Source organism: Apteryx rowi, unplaced genomic scaffold, assembly GCF_003343035.1.
Source record: "Apteryx rowi isolate R43461 unplaced genomic scaffold, aptRow1 scaffold_269, whole genome shotgun sequence".
NCBI classification, from domain to species: domain Eukaryota; kingdom Metazoa; phylum Chordata; class Aves; order Apterygiformes; family Apterygidae; genus Apteryx; species Apteryx rowi.
This window is the reverse complement of record NW_020449074.1, coordinates 23901-41311: the sequence shown is the minus strand read 5'-3', so window position 1 is coordinate 41311 and position 17411 is coordinate 23901.

The following is a 17411-nucleotide window of genomic DNA, read 5'->3' as shown; positions in this document are numbered from 1 at the left end:
CATTTCAGTTGTCTATTTTAAAGACCTGATTATGCACATCCATTACCTGAGCTAGTCATTCAGGTGTTGATTCAGTTCCCAAGCATAGTCTGATTTGCCCTGATTATTAGAGATGATCCCATGGGGCTCACAGATATTACGGGTGTTACAGGTTGCCTRTGCTGAGTGGCGGCTTCCAGGCAGCACGCACTGGGGCATTGCAAAGGCATCGGATATTTAGGCTTAGGCAACTGAGCCTTCAGTATTTGTCTCTTTCGAAATGTAGCCAGGAAAGGGAACCACCATGCTATTCCACTCTGCTCTGTTTTTCTTTTGGGGTGGAGGATAATTCAGTCCTCATGATCATTTATTTACTGCTAAGATTGTTTAAAAAAGAAAATTGGTTAAAAATGTGATGCAGTTTTCCATGTAAAAAGGAATTCAAAGACAACAAATTGCTCTTTTATTTATGCCAACAGTTTTTAATAAATGTTCTGGGAACAGGTATTTTTTCCTATCTCCCTATCTTTTTTTCTTCTTCTGTATTATACCAAAATAAAGCCCCAAACTGTCCAAATCCCTCCTGGAAACAAATTTTCAAGGTCATGAAAAAGTTAGAAGTTACGGATACTGTTCCATACTAAATTGCCCTGGGACTACAATATTAATTAGGATTTTGAATAGCTATTATACCAAGAGAAAAGGAAGTGCATCCTAGGGAAAAAATGACTAAAAAAGGTTTAGGGGGTCATAAGAGATAAATGATTGAATCTGACCTCCCATTGTAGTTATGGGGCAAAAAGAATGAGAATAATTTTTGAGTGTGTTAATAAAGGACAAGCAGCTTCCTGGATCTCACCAGTGAGTGGCATTAGTGAGTGAAACTGAAATATAATGTAAAATTCTAATAAAAAATGAATTTTAAAGTAACAATGAAATCCTGGACAAAACATAGCAAAGAGCCACAAAATGTTTCCAGGGCTGAAAAATATATTTTACAGTGAATGTTGTTTGTCTGATGAATAAAAAAGACTGCGGTTGTATCTAATTTATCTGCTGGGAGAAGAAGATGCCATGGAGTTCAGATTTTCTGGTAGTCTGGACCCAGAGATCCATGGTTTTTATGCAGCTTGGATGCCTGGGTTTTGTTTACATAAAAATAAAATTGTGGGTGATGGGAAGGGAATTACATATGCCTGAGTCTCATTTTGATAAGGAATTGGGATGGTGCCAGAGCACCATATAGACAGAACTTAAACATTGGCTTTTTTGCAGAATATATAAACTGCTGCTTGGAGGAAATACCAGATAAAAAATGGCTCTTTAATCTAGCAGACAAATTCCAATTAGAAATGCAGTACACATTTTTTACACTGGGCATGATTAATCACTGGAACAACCTACCAATAGAATTGATGAATTCATCATTTCTCGATAGCTTCAAGTCAAGACCAGATGCCTTCCTAGAATTTATGTGATAGCCAAATGCATGTTATAGTCAAGTACAGTGCAAGCTATTGGGATATTATATTGCAATATTACAGGATACTGGGAGTAATGGGGTAAATTTTACTGGTCTGTGATACGAGGTAAAACTGGTGGTCTTTTCTGGCCTTGAACTCTCCAAATCAGATAAAAACTCTATATTGGACAACAGTGTTCTGGTCTACACGTGACCATCCTCTTGTCTTCATATTCTTATCTTGTTCTTTCCTGTGAATTGTTTGTGACACAGCTCCAGTGATGAATTTAAGCTCCTGAAATCTGGTTATGTCCCTTAATTGTCAAAGAAAAGAATTCTTGAAACTAATAGGAAGTTAGTAGACAAATAAGATACGAAAGTCTAAATACTTCGATGGATCTGGGTCCAAACACCTTCCAACAAGCATTAAGCAAGCAAAAAGGAGACAAAATATATTCATCAGTAAGAGTCTTTTTAGGTAGCCTCTGTGTTGTAGGGACYGGTTTCTCATGGGAACACAAACTGCAAAGAAGTTCCTGGGTCACCAAATCCAATTTCTTGTTATCTTCAAGACCTAGTTGAACAGCTGCTTTTGTAAACTGATCGAACTACATTTTAAAGAGTTTATTTTCCTTCCTTGAATTTCTCTTATTTTGAAGTGTGTTCCAGGGCTACTCAGATGACTAGACATGCACCTTGTAATTTTTAGCACTCATGGTCTGTTAATACTTGTTTTCTCTTTATCCAATTCCAGCCTGCTTAGTACTTGTCTCTCCCTGGAGCGTAGATGCTAATATGTTTAGATAGGCTGACCATATTATGTCTAGGCTTTATTTTCCTAAGCCAAACTCTTTTATTTGCTTCATCTAAAGACAGGTTCTCCATTCATAACATCATTGCATTGGTCCTTCTTCATTCTTTCAGCTAGAATTTATCTTTCTTAATTGTGGATGACAATGGTACTCTAAGTAAGGTCTCAGGAGGGCTGTAAACAACAGTAGTGTCTCTCTACCTCTCCTGAAAACAGTCAAGCTTTGCATTTGCCTTTTTCACAGAGGTATCACATTAGTGGCTTGCAGTCAGCCATTGACTGTATAAGACACCCAGGTCCTTTTACTTTTCATTATTTCTGATTGATAAACTTCTAGCTAAAGGTAGAACTTCTTGTTACTGGTCCCTAAGTGCACAACCCTGCACTTTGTGCTATTGAATTTTAGTCCTTTTCTACTACTCCACTTCTCACAGTGATCCACTTTTCCCAATAACATATTCAGATCACCCTTGGTACAGCCAATGCTGTATATCTTACTTATATTAACAAATTTCAATCATGGACTTTTTTACACTAGACTCATTAAGGAGAATATTAATCTTCAATGCCCTGTATCATTGGTTCTGAGTCCTCATTCAAGAGAATAAAGGTATTATCTGAAAAAATTCACATGTAATCGTTTAAATTGTAATAGTAGCTATTGACTGATAGTGTTTGAACATTACAGAGACAAGGATTTCTGTTAGCTCCTTAAAAGAGAAGAGAAAGGAAAATAACTGGCTTCCATTCCTACTTGAGTACTGTTCTTAAATGCGGCCCACCACAGTGGGGAACAGGTAGAATATTGCCTATACGGTGAGAGCAGGGGATAAGGGTGCTGGCTGGACAGTAGCATCGCCTCTAGGATTGGATGCTAGCTCTCTATTAGCTGTCTCTAACAAGCAACACAGAGCCTTCTGCAAGGAGGTAGTAATCTCCCCAGGATGAAGTGTCTGCAAAAGGATATAAAAGGGTCTACAAAAGAAGGCAATTTACTCGTAAACACGCACAGGGATTTTCAGAATTGCCTGCTACAAGTTCCACCCTTAGGTAACTCACCATCCTAAATACATGTGTTCCTAGTGGGTTTGGATGAGTCACAGTTACAAGCAATATACACAATACCATTCTGACGTTACCTTTCCTCATTACAATGTGAAATTGTACGTTAGTCTTAAGTACAATTTCATAATTTATTTGTATAATTCTTAAACTATTGTGTAAATGCTGTAAACACAGGACAATGCATATAAATGACAATATAGTTGCTTCTTAGGTGGATATAGCCACTTCTAATTAATTGGTCCTGGACAGTTAATACAAAAAACAGTTAATATCCAGACACAAGTACTCACTAAAAAAAAAAATAGATTGTATAATCACCATTTTAACATAAAGGGGATGCCCTTATGACTATCTATCTGCAGCTAAATGCTACCTACATTACACATCAGAGCATACAGATAGTGCATTTCTCAATTTCTCTGGAGACCCTAGAACTGAAATATGCAGACTCCTTACTGGTTTCATTAAAAATGATGAAATATTTGATTTCGATGACTGGATCTTTGTCACAAGGTAAAATATTAATGGTTATTTGGCATCTAATTATTTTCAAATATTTTTATTGCTATATACTAAATTATGGGAGACTGAAAAGGAGAGAGTACAGCTCTAAATTGACTGCCAACTTTTAAATGAGATTGTTTCTCCTGAGACTTTGGTGACTGGAATCTGCATTAGTAGCTCATTGAAGCACATATATTTCTTCTGACACAGGTCATAGTTAGATCTTTTTATTGATGTCAAAATGCTTTTTTTGTTTTAAAGTATCACTGTGGAAGAATCCTCTCTAGAAATTGTTTATATTGTAATTATGCATTTTTCAACTCTCCAAATACACATACCAGTGCATTTAATGGGTACAATGCCAACTACTAATATTTTGTGGGTTTTCTTCCACTGTTATTTGTTACTTCTGTCATCATACAAAACTTCAGTTTTGCAAAATGGAACTGTATATCTGTGTTTTTCTCTCTACTTACAGAATGTTTCATTATTTAGCAGAAAAATTAATAATAATCTGTTTTAATATTTCTATTGTACTATAAACTGTCCTGTTAGGATAATGGTTGTTTATTGTCCTCCACAGAATAAAGCTGCAAATATTTGACCTACAGATATCTGATACAAATATCTGACTTACAGATTTTGGGGCAATAAATGCAAACTATTACCTTAAGTAGAAAATCTTCTGTGTTATATCCAAAAAGGTTAAGGTCTAAATTTTCAAAGGCTTTTAAATGGTTCATTAACATTTTGATTTCTGATTTCAGGAGCAATAAAATACATAATTCAGTATGTTCTAACATCCTTCTTTGTGTTGACAATGTATATTCCTAAAGACTTACAAGCTAAAAAGATTAAGAGAGGACCTTAGATTGAAAGAGTGTAACCTTGAGAAGAACCTCACCTAGTACTTTTGCATTAAACCCAGGATTAGGGTGAGAAGATAATCATTTTTCAGTAAATTTAAATAATCTTTGTTTCAGTCTGAGGTGAACTGGCTTTGCCTGTGGGCAAGGGATCTGGGTGCAAGCCAGCTCCAAACAGCAAGTCTTAGCAGTGCATTAGCTGTGCTGCACCTGCCTTCATTGCCAATCAGTAAAGCTTATGAGCCCTAAATTAATACTGCAGTAAAAATGTTTGCTCAATTTCTGGTTTATATCTGCCTATCTTGGAACAAGAGTGTGAGCTCCTATCTGCCTGCAGAATCTTGTGTTGTCATATCTTTAGAAGATAACCTTCATTCATATAGGTTGGTTTGAAAATGAGATACAAATCAACATGCCAAAAGTGTGGGATTCATCTTACTTAACCTCAGATGTCCATTCTGTACTTATCTGCATTTGAGGTATTCTTCTACTGTCTTGACATTGGCAGTGGAGAAAAAAGGCTAGGCTGCAAACAATCTCATCCAAAAAAAGTCATCCGAAATAGGTTAGATGAGCTCTATGTATGCCAATTTTTCTTCACTGACTACAAAGGCAGGAAGATTATTATCTTGGAGTAGCTGTCCACACTGCGCCTGAGGTTTCTATATGTAGGTGTCTTCAAGTCAGACAGGTTTCTGCACAGCTATTGTAATCAATGGAGACTAYAGGATGACTCTGGCCACAGGTTAGGTGCTTAGGGATCTACTCAGTGTCCTACATACAGGCACCTAGGGACATCCCAGGATCCTGTCTCAGAAGAGCATGAACCTACTGAATGCCCTGTCCAACATCTGCCAGCACCATGTAGATGGGTGGACTAGTCTGAGGAACCTTCAGCGATGCCCAGTGTCTGCGTGAAAGAAACCAAACTGAGCCCCTACTTGCTAGCCAGCCGAATTTCTCTCCAGGCTCCACAGACTATGTGGACAAGATCTCTGTTTATAACAGAATTTTAAGGTCTCAGTGTTCATAGAGGCACCTAACTGATACACTTAAATTTAGCTGTCTTAATATTGAACTCAGCTGAATTGTAGGGTTTTGTTTTAGTGGTCTGGACGTAGGCATACAGTGCCATTTGAGATATGCTGGAGTATCTCAGAAAACTGCATGGTGCTAGCAGGTGAAGGCCCCCAGAGACCTGCATCCTTCTCTACCGTTGGGTCTCCACAAGGTGGGATAGCCCACAGCATCTCAAATGGGAGTAGATGCCTAAAGTTTAGGCAATACTGGGTATCAGAATCTGACCCACCTGTGGCTGGTAAGAACAATCAGTGCAGTGACTAGCATTATGGTGATACAAAGAGAGAAACTTTCTAATATTGGGAAAGAAGGGACAAAAGACCCAAATCCAGACTACAAGAAAACTGCCAACCTATTACAGTGTCTCCTCAGATGATTATTTCTGGAGAGGAGTTTCCGATAATTCCAGCTGGGCTAGCATTGCTGAGAGAAACTTCTGTAGAGGGATGGCTTGATATTCTAGTTTAAGGATAGCTATCCAGGAAAAACTTTAATAATAAAGCACTGGACAAGCAAAAACACAGTATCAGCCATAATAATTTGTAAGTCATAGCTGAGGCCCTGACAATCATAGAATTTAAGAAGTAATGTCATAGTTTGAGCTGGTCTTATATATGGGTGTTTGTTTTTAATGTCTTTGCTAGACCCAGGTTGTTCATCCTTTATTTCTCACCTGTCAAATTAGAAATGCACATCTTTAATGAAATAACATCTAATGGCGTGGTTGCAGCATGTGTAACATTGGCAGAAAAACACCCAACATTTCAACCCCCTCCAAAAATCAAGATTAGCCTGTAYTTCACACATTTAATTTCCATTGCAATCACTTCCATGGCTGTTCCCACGTAGTGCAATCAGGCACAGGCCATAGTAGTCTTTCCCAGATGGCTCCTCCTAGTTTACACATATCTGATTTGGGTAAATGACTGCATATTTTCCAGTCCCAAACCAGGACAACCTGCAGTGATGTTACCCATACCACATCTCAGGAAGGGGAAGCAACGGCTGCTGTTGGCAGAGAGCTGTCTCTTCCACTTGTGCAGGGCTTTCACTGCCTGTACCCTTGCAGAGCCTGGATTAACTTGTGCTGGGGAAGCGTAGCCTGGCATAAAACTTTCCATTCAGATGAGCAGATTTGACGTATTTGTCTATTTATTAATAGACTAAGTTCAGCAGAATTTAAGATGCAAATTTATTCTTGGCCTATTTTCCTTCTTGCACTTTCAGTCTCTGTCTTCTCCCCTGTGCTTTTCCCCCAGCTGTTTGCATTTCCTTGYCTCCTCTGTTTCACATCAATAACATTACGATTTGTAATCTTTTAATGTCTCATAATTAACTAGATTACCTTTTAAGTGAGAGAGGCTGGCAACAGGAGTGGGAATCTGTGGCTTTTCTGCTCTCCTGTGTCCTTTTGGGAGGATTATTAATGGCACCCCGAAGAGGCATGCCTCTTCTTGTTCCCTTGAGCAGGCAGAGGCCAAACTGCGACAGCAGAGAGAATAAAATTCCTGCATGGGGAAAGGCTAGACAGTAACAAAACATCAGACCCTTGGAGATTTCTGGAAGCTATGGTGCAGAACCTTAATAAGAAAACACAGTCCAGAATGGACCACGGATCTACAGTCTTTCGTCTGTGGATCACAGGTTCACTTTCTGTTCATCTGGAATGGATCTGGTGGCCTTGGTTACACACTTGCATTTTCAGTTTGCTTCTGTCTAAACACAAGAAATTTTCTGCAGACATGCGTTAATCAATCCTGCTATCTTTGTATAATAATCTTCCGATGTTATATCTGAGAAAATTGATGGATAAGTAATTAAAATAAATTAAAAATGGAACCCAAATTACTTGAATCATAGAAAGAACAGCAGGAAAGGGCTTCAAGAGATTTTCTAGTCCCTGTTCCTACCTCAAGAAAGGACCATCTTGAATTTTCCCATCCCAAAGTCCTTTAAACCTGCTTTTAATGACCACCAAAAATGGATATTACACAAACTTTTTCAGCATTTAACTATTTGTGGAGTGACAGATATTTTCTGAATGTCTAATCTGAGTCTTCCAATGTGCAATTTAATCTCCTTATTTCCTATTATACTCATCAAGCACATGGAGAAAAGATAAGAAAAGTAGAAATAAAACCCTTCTTTGCAACCAGCCTTTTACATGGTTGATGACTGTTATAGCCTCCCACTTCCCTTTAGACTAAACAATTCCAACTTTTGCCATTCTTTTTTGGTCACATTTTCTAGATCTCTAATCATCATGCGATTGATTCATGTGACCAAAACTTGACATCTTCAATGTCATGTGTGCATCTCAGTTACCTCTGGCTTCAGGTGATGTAAAGAAATAGGCAGTTTTCTCTATGGTTCATCTCATCTCAGAGAAGGTGTTGAAAGTAAATCAGGCAAATTGCACTTACTGAGCACTTGCTTTCCTCTGTGGACTATTAAGGAAGCCCAATGTGTCTACATCAGATGAAGATACCTATAAACCTGGGAGGGATGAATCCTGCTTGAAATTACTTTCTCTTAGAACTGATCTTACACTGAAAAATCTGTTATCATGAAAAGTTTTGTATCAAAACCTTTAGAATAAGGAAGATCTGCTAACATTTGATGAAGAAGCGTTGACAGGCATAGTTCTGGACAGTTTTAGATGCATTTGTACCTGTTCAAACCACTGATGTATCTCACGGGAATTTCCCTTCAGGTGCTTCATTGTTTGTCTTCACTTTTCTGCAGAACTTGAAGCTTAGACTTGATCTTCCAGCTGCATTACTCATGATGTCCTGCTCAGCTGTCCCCAGTTAAACAACTGCAGCCCAAACGAGGTCTCAGGTGAGTCATAAGCACATCTTAGTCATATCCTGTTCATTGTAAACCTGAACAAAACCAAACTTTTTTTATTTTTGATTGAAAACTGAAAACATTCAGATTCACAGAAACACATAACAGTTTATGGTTAAAATATATTTTCCAGTGAAAAGCATTTGATGGACAATCCCTAGCCTCTTCTATCTTCTCTTCAGTACAACAGTCAGATTTATAGCAGACCATCTTTTATTTCTGTATATTCAGAGAAAATTTAGTTTAGAATTAAAAAGTAGATAAACATCCTTGATTTTTTCTGTTATTAACTGGTGGGCATTTGTTAAAGTTTAGACATAAGAAATCTATAAACAATATGTAACCTTTGAAATACTTTAAGACTACATATGTGAATGTCTGCTCATTGAAAATGAATTTCTATTATATCAAAATAATGGAAATAAATAAATATAATTTTTGCATCATAGACAGAGTAGACTGAGAAGGGCAAATGGCAGCTGGGAGCATCACTGTATAACTGAAACTGTTAAATTGAAAGGGATTGTGAGAGTCTTCTGACCAAATCAGCAAATAAAAGATATTATAAGAAAGAGGATGAAATATGGTTTATGTTTCTATTTTTGACATATTGAGAAGGATTTACATTCAGACCTTTATTATTCATACAGCACATTAAAAATGCAGGTGCTCTTGAGCACTCAGCCTTTCATTTTTACAGATGAAGCTGATATTCAGTAGTGGCCCATTAATAGATGGAGTGAGTTATCCAAGACAAATAGAAGCAGTGTCACAGAAAGTTAAATTTCGAAGACATTGTTGCACAACTGAGGGAATGAAAAAGCAAATTAAAAATTAATTTTTCATGCAACAGAATATTTAAGAATTATATTCTAAAGTGTACAAATGTGAGCTGAGAGGCTCTCACTGTATGTTGGAGTCAGGGGCCTGAACGACAGCAAGTGGTCTGGACCTCAGCTCAGAGCACAGAAGCAGCACAGGTAAGGTGAGAGGAGAGGAGACTTCGCCTTCCCCGTGTCTTTGCCACCTCAGCCTGCAACTTTTTTGTCCTCTAACGATCAGTCAGAAGATTCAGCTGCTTGCTGTTTTGTAGGTGCATGGTTCCAGGAATATATAGACCTGAACTTTTTTCCGCTTTGTTTCTGAGCATAATAAGATTCTCCACAGGACAATGAACCTTGGAAGCATCTCCCTCCTCGCATTCGGTGTGGAGGAGGAATCTGAAATGACCACCAGCCTCAGGGCATGACTACAGGCCCTGGAAATTACTGGTGCATGTCATCTTGCAAAACTGGAAGTAACTAACCTCCAAAAATCTCCATCTCCTCTAGTGTTTTCCAAGGGAAAATTGTATGAGTAATTGTTACAGTGTTAGTGTTTTTAGGTATTATAGTAATTTTGGAAGTGCTAATAAATCTGGCAAATCAAAGAGCTGCTAGAAAATGCTGATTCATTGATTCAGAAATGTTTTGTGTAGAAGCTAGGACTTTAATTTTCACTGAACTGCAGACTGGTTTCCATGGGAGCTTCTAGGGCTGATGATCGAGGACAGCTGACAGTGTCGCCTGTTCCTTGGCCAGGGATTTCGTAACTTCTGGAACTGGCCAATCTCAGAAACTAGTGTTTCTAGGCTTCCCACCCCCACATCTGACTCTGAGCCAGTCTAGTCGCTTTTGCTGATTCATAGATCAGAAGACCATAGGAAATCATTATAAATGTTTAGCCTTACCTCCTAAAAAGCACACACTGTAACACTTCCCACTCAATCACTTTTAAATGACCACGAGCATATATTTTTTAGGAAACAGTAAAACATCCAAGCTCAGTTTAAAAAAAAAATTGTATAGGAAGGGATGTGAAGCCGCTGGTGCTGCCTGGCCTGTGGTGATGAAGTGCAGGGCTGCCCGGCAGGTACCCCCAGACTGTACCGATCACATTTTATCTACCTTACTATGATTTTTCCCCTTCGTTGACACTCCCACCAGACACCCCCTTTTCGCTACTCGTGTACTTTCCCTTTTCCACCCCTGTTTCCTCCCAGATAAACAACCCATCCCTAACTATTTTTTCCCCATTGGTCACAATTTTGCTTCAAAATCTGGTATTTCTGCTACCGTTACTGAAGTCATCTCAGCCATATTTGGCCTCACTGACAGGTTCCCATTGGCCTCTGCTCCCCAGCAGGTCCTCAGGGGCCCCTCCAATTATCTGGGAGATCTGGCTGTTTCACACATAACCCCCTCAGCCGTGTGTGAGACCCATCCATCCCTCACAGCACTAGGTGCAACTTCTGTCAGCTCCTCACATTGTTGTCTGTCAAGTCCAGCAAAGTCTCATGTCTCGCCCAGTGGTTTTCCACCCCTTGTTTCTTTAGCTAAGCCTCAGGCCAAGTTCTTTACAGTCCCCGCCCCCCCCCCAGTCATTTGCTTGCAGCTATATAAATTACATTGATGATCTTTACACTTGTCACAAAGATTAATCAGTTTGGTAAGTTTATGCAAAAAATTATATGGTATGTTTGCTTGCAACAGAGGAAGTATAAACTAGAAAAATGCCCCAGGTATCGTAGTGGGGTAGTACCCCCACTATTAAAAACATGGACCCTTTTTCTCACCTGAAYGAGTACAGTTGAAATTTTCAGGATTATCATGCCTCTGATGTTAGGCTGGAATCTGTTCTCAAGTTTTTGTTCTCTGAGCAGGTACTTATGGGATGTGTTTCAGTTAATTCTTGGTCTTTTCTTTATTAAGTCAAACAGGTTGAGCTCCCACAGGTTGAGCTCGGTATTTGAATCAGAGTCTTAAGTCCTTGCTTAAGCACATTCATTTCTGTCAGTGTAATAAACTCAAAGTCAAATTGTATCACCCAAGCTGAAAAAATTTAACTTGACTTTATACAGGTTGAAAGAAATTTAAATTATGCATTTAGGATATTTGATAACCAAAGTTTGCTGTTTAACAATATAACTAAAGACTTTAAGTCACGTTGCTTTAACACTACATAGGATACAATTAATTTTACTTTTTTTAAGTGATACTACCCTAGTAAGGATACTAATCTTAAGGTTGAGAAGGAAATGATGTCATTTTAAATTGGATTTTGGATTTCAGAATTCATTTTTTATTATTTATGAATAGTTGCATAATAGCTGATTAAATAGCAGCTGGCTTGCAATGAATATTGTCATGTTCTGTATTTTTAAATTATTTATGGAGTGGAATTATTATGCCATGGAATTAGGCAGCGTCCTTGAAGTTGGGAGTGAGTGCTGTGAAGTTGTAACAGTAGGCTTCTGCCACATTACAAATAGCTGCAAAAATTCCTAAGGCCTGTTATAAATTTTGTTTAAACTTTATTCCTTTTTTTTTTCTTATAAAAATAAAAGAGATGTGATGTTTAGATTACTTATGGAAAATCTTGCCATTATGAAAGTATCTATGATTTTTTTTTTCTAAAATTTTGCAGTTTATCAAATAGGAATGCTTCTCAGCTGAACTGGACCAACTTTTCCCACATTTGAAAACCACTGATGAATCACAGCTGAGACAGGCTCAGTGGATTTGTGTGATTTTGTGTTACTAATAATGTTACTGTAATAAAAAAAAATCAGAAATAATGTTAACATGTATGTCCATAGAACAATGTTTTCTGTCTGAAACTGGGCTATGGTCCAAAATATTACAATAAAAGTGGTGAGAGGGATGCATCCAGTAGTAATACATGGAAGTATGTCAGGGAAGAGATGCTGTAAGTATCTCTCCAAACACAGGAAGAAATCTGGTCAAATGAAAATGTTCCCTTCTAATTCGGAAGAAAAACATGTAGATACAAAGCTGATTGATAGATAATAAAAGTGGCTGGGCATCTGAGAGCTGGTAATACACTAATGTGTGAGGCTCTTGTGAACAGGATCTAAGAAAGAGGAGACCTCAACATCCAGTCTTTCGCTAGCGGCTGTTTATGCCTATCCTGCTTTGTCCTCTGGTGACTTAGACCCTTTCCTTCTGTTTTCAGTGTGGAGATCCATCTTCAGCAAGGCACGGCAATAGGGTCTGGCTGAGCAAGCATGCTACCACAACTCAGAATTACAAGGTTTTCCTTTTTTCCCTTTTCTGCTTAGCAGCGTGCTGCTACGGACTTTGTTTACTGAATACTGACCATTGCAGGGGCTTTTGAGACAAATAAACCTCTTGCAAACAAATGTTCTCAAAATACCCAGAGCTGTGTGCATTCTCCACTCTCATGGTATCTACAGCATCAGTGAATGCCCTCAAGTTTGGTTGTTTTCTTTTTTTTCAGGGAGCTGAAAAGGCCAAAGGGAAAACAAACCTTCTGCCCAATTTCTCCTGTTCGGATTCCTCTCTAAGAGGGTGTTTTTAAACCAGTTTCCACAATCTTCTTTCGAGCGTTTTCTGGTGCTCTGAGGCACTCCAGCTGCGTGCGTGGCACAGAGCCAGCCTGGCGCAGGCTGTTACGGGACTTGTCCCCCAACCTGGCCAGCCCTGGGGCCGAAGCTGAAGATCACAGCCCAGCTGTGACCAAGAGCTGCTTCCAAGGCGGCAGCAGTAGCAGGAACTGCTGCTCTGGCATGCAGCTCAAGTAACTTTCGAGCGGCTTTTTCACCCCTCCAAGCTGTTTCCTTCAGACTGGTAAAAAAATGTGGCTGGATGTGAGGAAAAAGACAATATCTAACTAATAACTGCTGTAACTCTGCAAGCCAAGGTAAGGGTAAGTCTCTGCACTGTGCTGGGCGCCAAGAGTATGCATTCACTTAGTTCTACTGTTTTAAGGTCTAAAGTTCACCTAAGCTACTCCTCCAAGATTTGTTTTGCTATCYTGAGCTCTAGAAGAATGCAAATGTTTCTTAATAAACTGAGTATTTTAACTTCAGTGTTTTCCCAGCCAGAAAATGAGGTCAAGGCAGCTTTGTCCTTAATGGACTTGTTTTTAATGCCTCCTCATTTATGCTTTGAGATAGGTCAACCTAAAATGGAGCAAAATGTTCTGATTGAATGCCCTTCCTTTAACTTCTTTTTGTAATCATTGTTTAGCTCTTCTGTTTGTTAGTGATTTGAGGTTTTGGGGGTATTTTGTGGGAAGGGGAGCGGCAGTGATTCTTTGTTTGATGTATATTAGATCACATCTCTGCTTACAACTTTTGACTGTAATGTATGTAAACATATAAATAAATACAACTTTTTAAAATCTCTCCCCCCACCAAGTTTTTAATCAAACAGCAATGCATCTCAGACTTTTTTCATATTTTTTACATTTATATTTTTCATTCTGTTTTGTAAAAATGTCGCCTTTTTGAAAAATTGTACTGAAAAGAAATGTAACATTCTCCCCCATTTCTCAAAACTTTCCTTTTACCCATCAAACCTAGAGACGATTATTTTCTTCTATATGCTAGTCAAAAAAGGGAGGAAAAGCAAAAAGCAAAAATGCTTCAGGTTTTGAAATCCCTCAACAATATTTTCTATTTAAAATAAATGTCCTGATTTTTCTCCCTGTGGCTTTGCTTTTTAAACATGGCCACACAAACATTTCTCAAGCTTTTTCTTTTTCTTTTATTTTTTTGACACAACCCAAGCTATTGCCAGAAGAAATGCATTTCTGCGTTTTCTGATTGAGTACTGATAAATCCAATACCATTTTTCTTTCGTTTGGATCATTTGGTCTGCACTAGCTCACATTTGTTCTTATCCTAGGAAAATAAAATATCTTTCAGGAATTCAAATCTTGATATTCCAGAAGAATAAATTTGCCTTCTGGTGACTGGAAATATTATGGCGGCTCACAGTCTCATTTTTAATTTACATTTTTGATGCTTGACAAAATCCAAACCAATGAAAGCAAATCAAAGTTTTTATTCCTGAGTGAACATTTTAACCTAAGCAAAGTGGGAATAATGAAAGGGTAAATTTAAGCACCGTTTACAGACCCACAAAGTAACTTTTCCACACGATACCTCGAGGTCTCCTTCAAGAAGCGGGAAATCCCATAATAGAAGGGGATCGCTTTGTCTCAGGGGTTCAGACTGATGCCTCTTACACTGCAAGAGGGTTTTCTAGCCACCTGCCCATGAGCTACTTTGGGCTGCAGTGCAGGAAAAGGTGAGAGAAAGAGTTAAACTGAGTCCAGCTCTCAGCAGCGTTCTTCTCGCAGAGTAATGAGCTAAGGGGAAAAGCACTCTACCTCCAGCTGAGGGGCTGGCTCTGAATTTTTTTTTTTTTAAGCAAAGCTTTTCAGTATTTTCAAATCAAATTTAACAATAGCTCAGGACGATGAAGCCAATGTTCATTTACCATAAATGAAGAAAAAAAAAAMCAACAACATATAACATTGCTTGGCCTACTCTATCTCTTTTCTTTGTGTGTTGATTCTCTAAACATTATTTTCTCCCTTCTTCCTGACAGTTTGGAGGAACTTGCTTTTGTAGCATCCCAAGACATTTGTCACCTCAATTGGCAAACACTCAAGTTTAACAGCTCACCATGGTAGTTAGTCTTGCAAGTAACTGGTGTGGCCTGACTGTAAAGTTATGGCATACTCACTGTCAGCTGAGCCAGACTGTGATGAGGCTCAGATGGATGTTGAAAACAGGCATGTTTTTGTAAAGCGGTAGAAAGGTTTTGATTCACTTGTCACCCTGAAACAGCTTACCTGGGCATAATGAAAACATTGAACCAAGAAGGAGTTCAGAGTGCCAAGACTAAGAAGGGAAGAAATGGACTCTGCAGTGTGTCGTGGGCTTCAAACCCACACGGTTCATAACGCCTAACTCAAAGGTCCTAGAAACCAGTCTGTAAAACGGGAGAGGTCAGTATCTGCAGGGAAAAGAGGTTTGTAGATTAAAAACAAACAAACAAACAAACAGAAAAACCACCCTAACTGGTTTATCAATTGAATGTGCAGGGCACACGCTAGAGTGGATAAATAGATCCTGCTGAACCTGCGAGAGTGGTAGGGGAGAGGCAACGGTGTGATAGTGGAGACAGAGCAAGACACGGCGTGACATGAAAGCAAAAAGAGGATAAAGTAGAAAACCAGAATAAGAAAGAGCAGTGACACAAAGTCATAGCACAGTCTTAATGAGCCAATTTCAGGACACAGGATCATGGATGTTTTCAAGCTGTTTGCAATTTCCTTCGATAAAGTGGCTTTAAAGATTTGATAGCATTTCCTGCAGGAAGGTCTGCAGCCCTATTAAGATGTATGGTGTTGTCTAGCCACAGGTTCCAAGCCCCACTGTAATGTGTTTTTCAGTTGAGAATAAAGGATTTCTTCCTATTAGAAATTATCGTTAATAACAAGATGTCTGTCAGTTGACCTTTCTCAGCAAAAATATCACTGGTAAAATCTTTCTAAAAATCTGGCATATGTCTCAAATATATCATTTGAATCTTCATCTGGGGCCGGAATCTATCTTCACCTCCATGTGCATAATTCTTATTAACATCAGCGGGAGCTTAGCTCAAATCCAAAGGCAAAATTTGTCCTCTATTCCTCAAAAGATTCTAAAGTTGTATTTAAAAGTTTGGGTTTTTATAGATCATAGAATCATAGAAATGTTGGTTGGAAAAAACCCTTGGAAGTCTCTAATCTGACTTTCTACTTGGTTCAGGACTATTGCCAATGCTCAATCAGATTTACACACATTGACTTTGTCTAAGTAAGTCTTGAAGATCGCCAAGGATGGAGATTCCAGCAGCTCTCTGGGCAAACTTTTCCAGGGTTGCACTGTCCTCCCAGTGAAGAAGGGTCTTCCTTCTCTTCTCTCTTTTTTTTGTTTGTTTTTTTTTGTTTGTTTGTTTTTGCAATTAATAATGACTATAGGAAAATGGGTTGTGAAATATCTGGTCTTAAATAGCTGATATATTTAGTTCCTGACTCAGCAAAACAAATTAGCATTGACTTAACCTTAGGGAGATGCTTCTGCATATTGAAATGGATGAAAATTGCCTAATAGAATTTCAAGTATATATGTTGACATCCAGGACAGTTAAGTAGTTGCCAGGCACTTAGTGGATTTAGGAAAGTGCTTAAAATTTAAGTATGTAATTACATAGTGTGGCAGAGTAATTTTCCTTTGCTGGTTATATGCATAAGGGTTTATTTTGGAAACCGTAAGTTTTAACTCAGCTGAGCTATTGACATTGTGTATTCCAATGACTATGTAAGACAGAATGCTTAAAAATCTGTTCTGTAAAGCATTTGGGAGGCTTGATTTGTAATTTTAGAATAGATCTCAAAGGTGGACCTCACATTGAGATAAAATACCTGAATTTAGGTGTCAGCATGCATGTGTTCATAAGTGTGCCAGCAATCAGATTTAGTTGCCTGAGCACAGGTGGCTTCATGCCACTTTGATGTCCTAGGTTATCTAATGCATATGCGTTTGGCTGCAGGTTGTGTAGGACCTATGGAAGGTATGAGCCCTCCTAGAGAGGCTGCTGGTGGCCCCAGGATTCCCTCAGACACCTCAGATGGCACAAGAAACCTATAAGTAGTCCACTGAATTAGAACCTGGCCATCTATTTAATATGATGAATGGAACTTACAGAGTGATTCAGCTCAGTCTAAAGCAAACATCAGGTATCCACATGTAGGTGCCTATAGGTACAGCAGCTGTCTCAACTCGCACTATAGCGCATGGAGCTTTAGGGTCCAGTTCAGACCACTACACATAGTGGTCTAGCGCATCTGAGCTGTCCAGGGATACCTGAGCTCTCTGCATGGGGTGGGAAGACATGGCAAAGGATTTACAGGATACTCATACCTTCTGAACTGG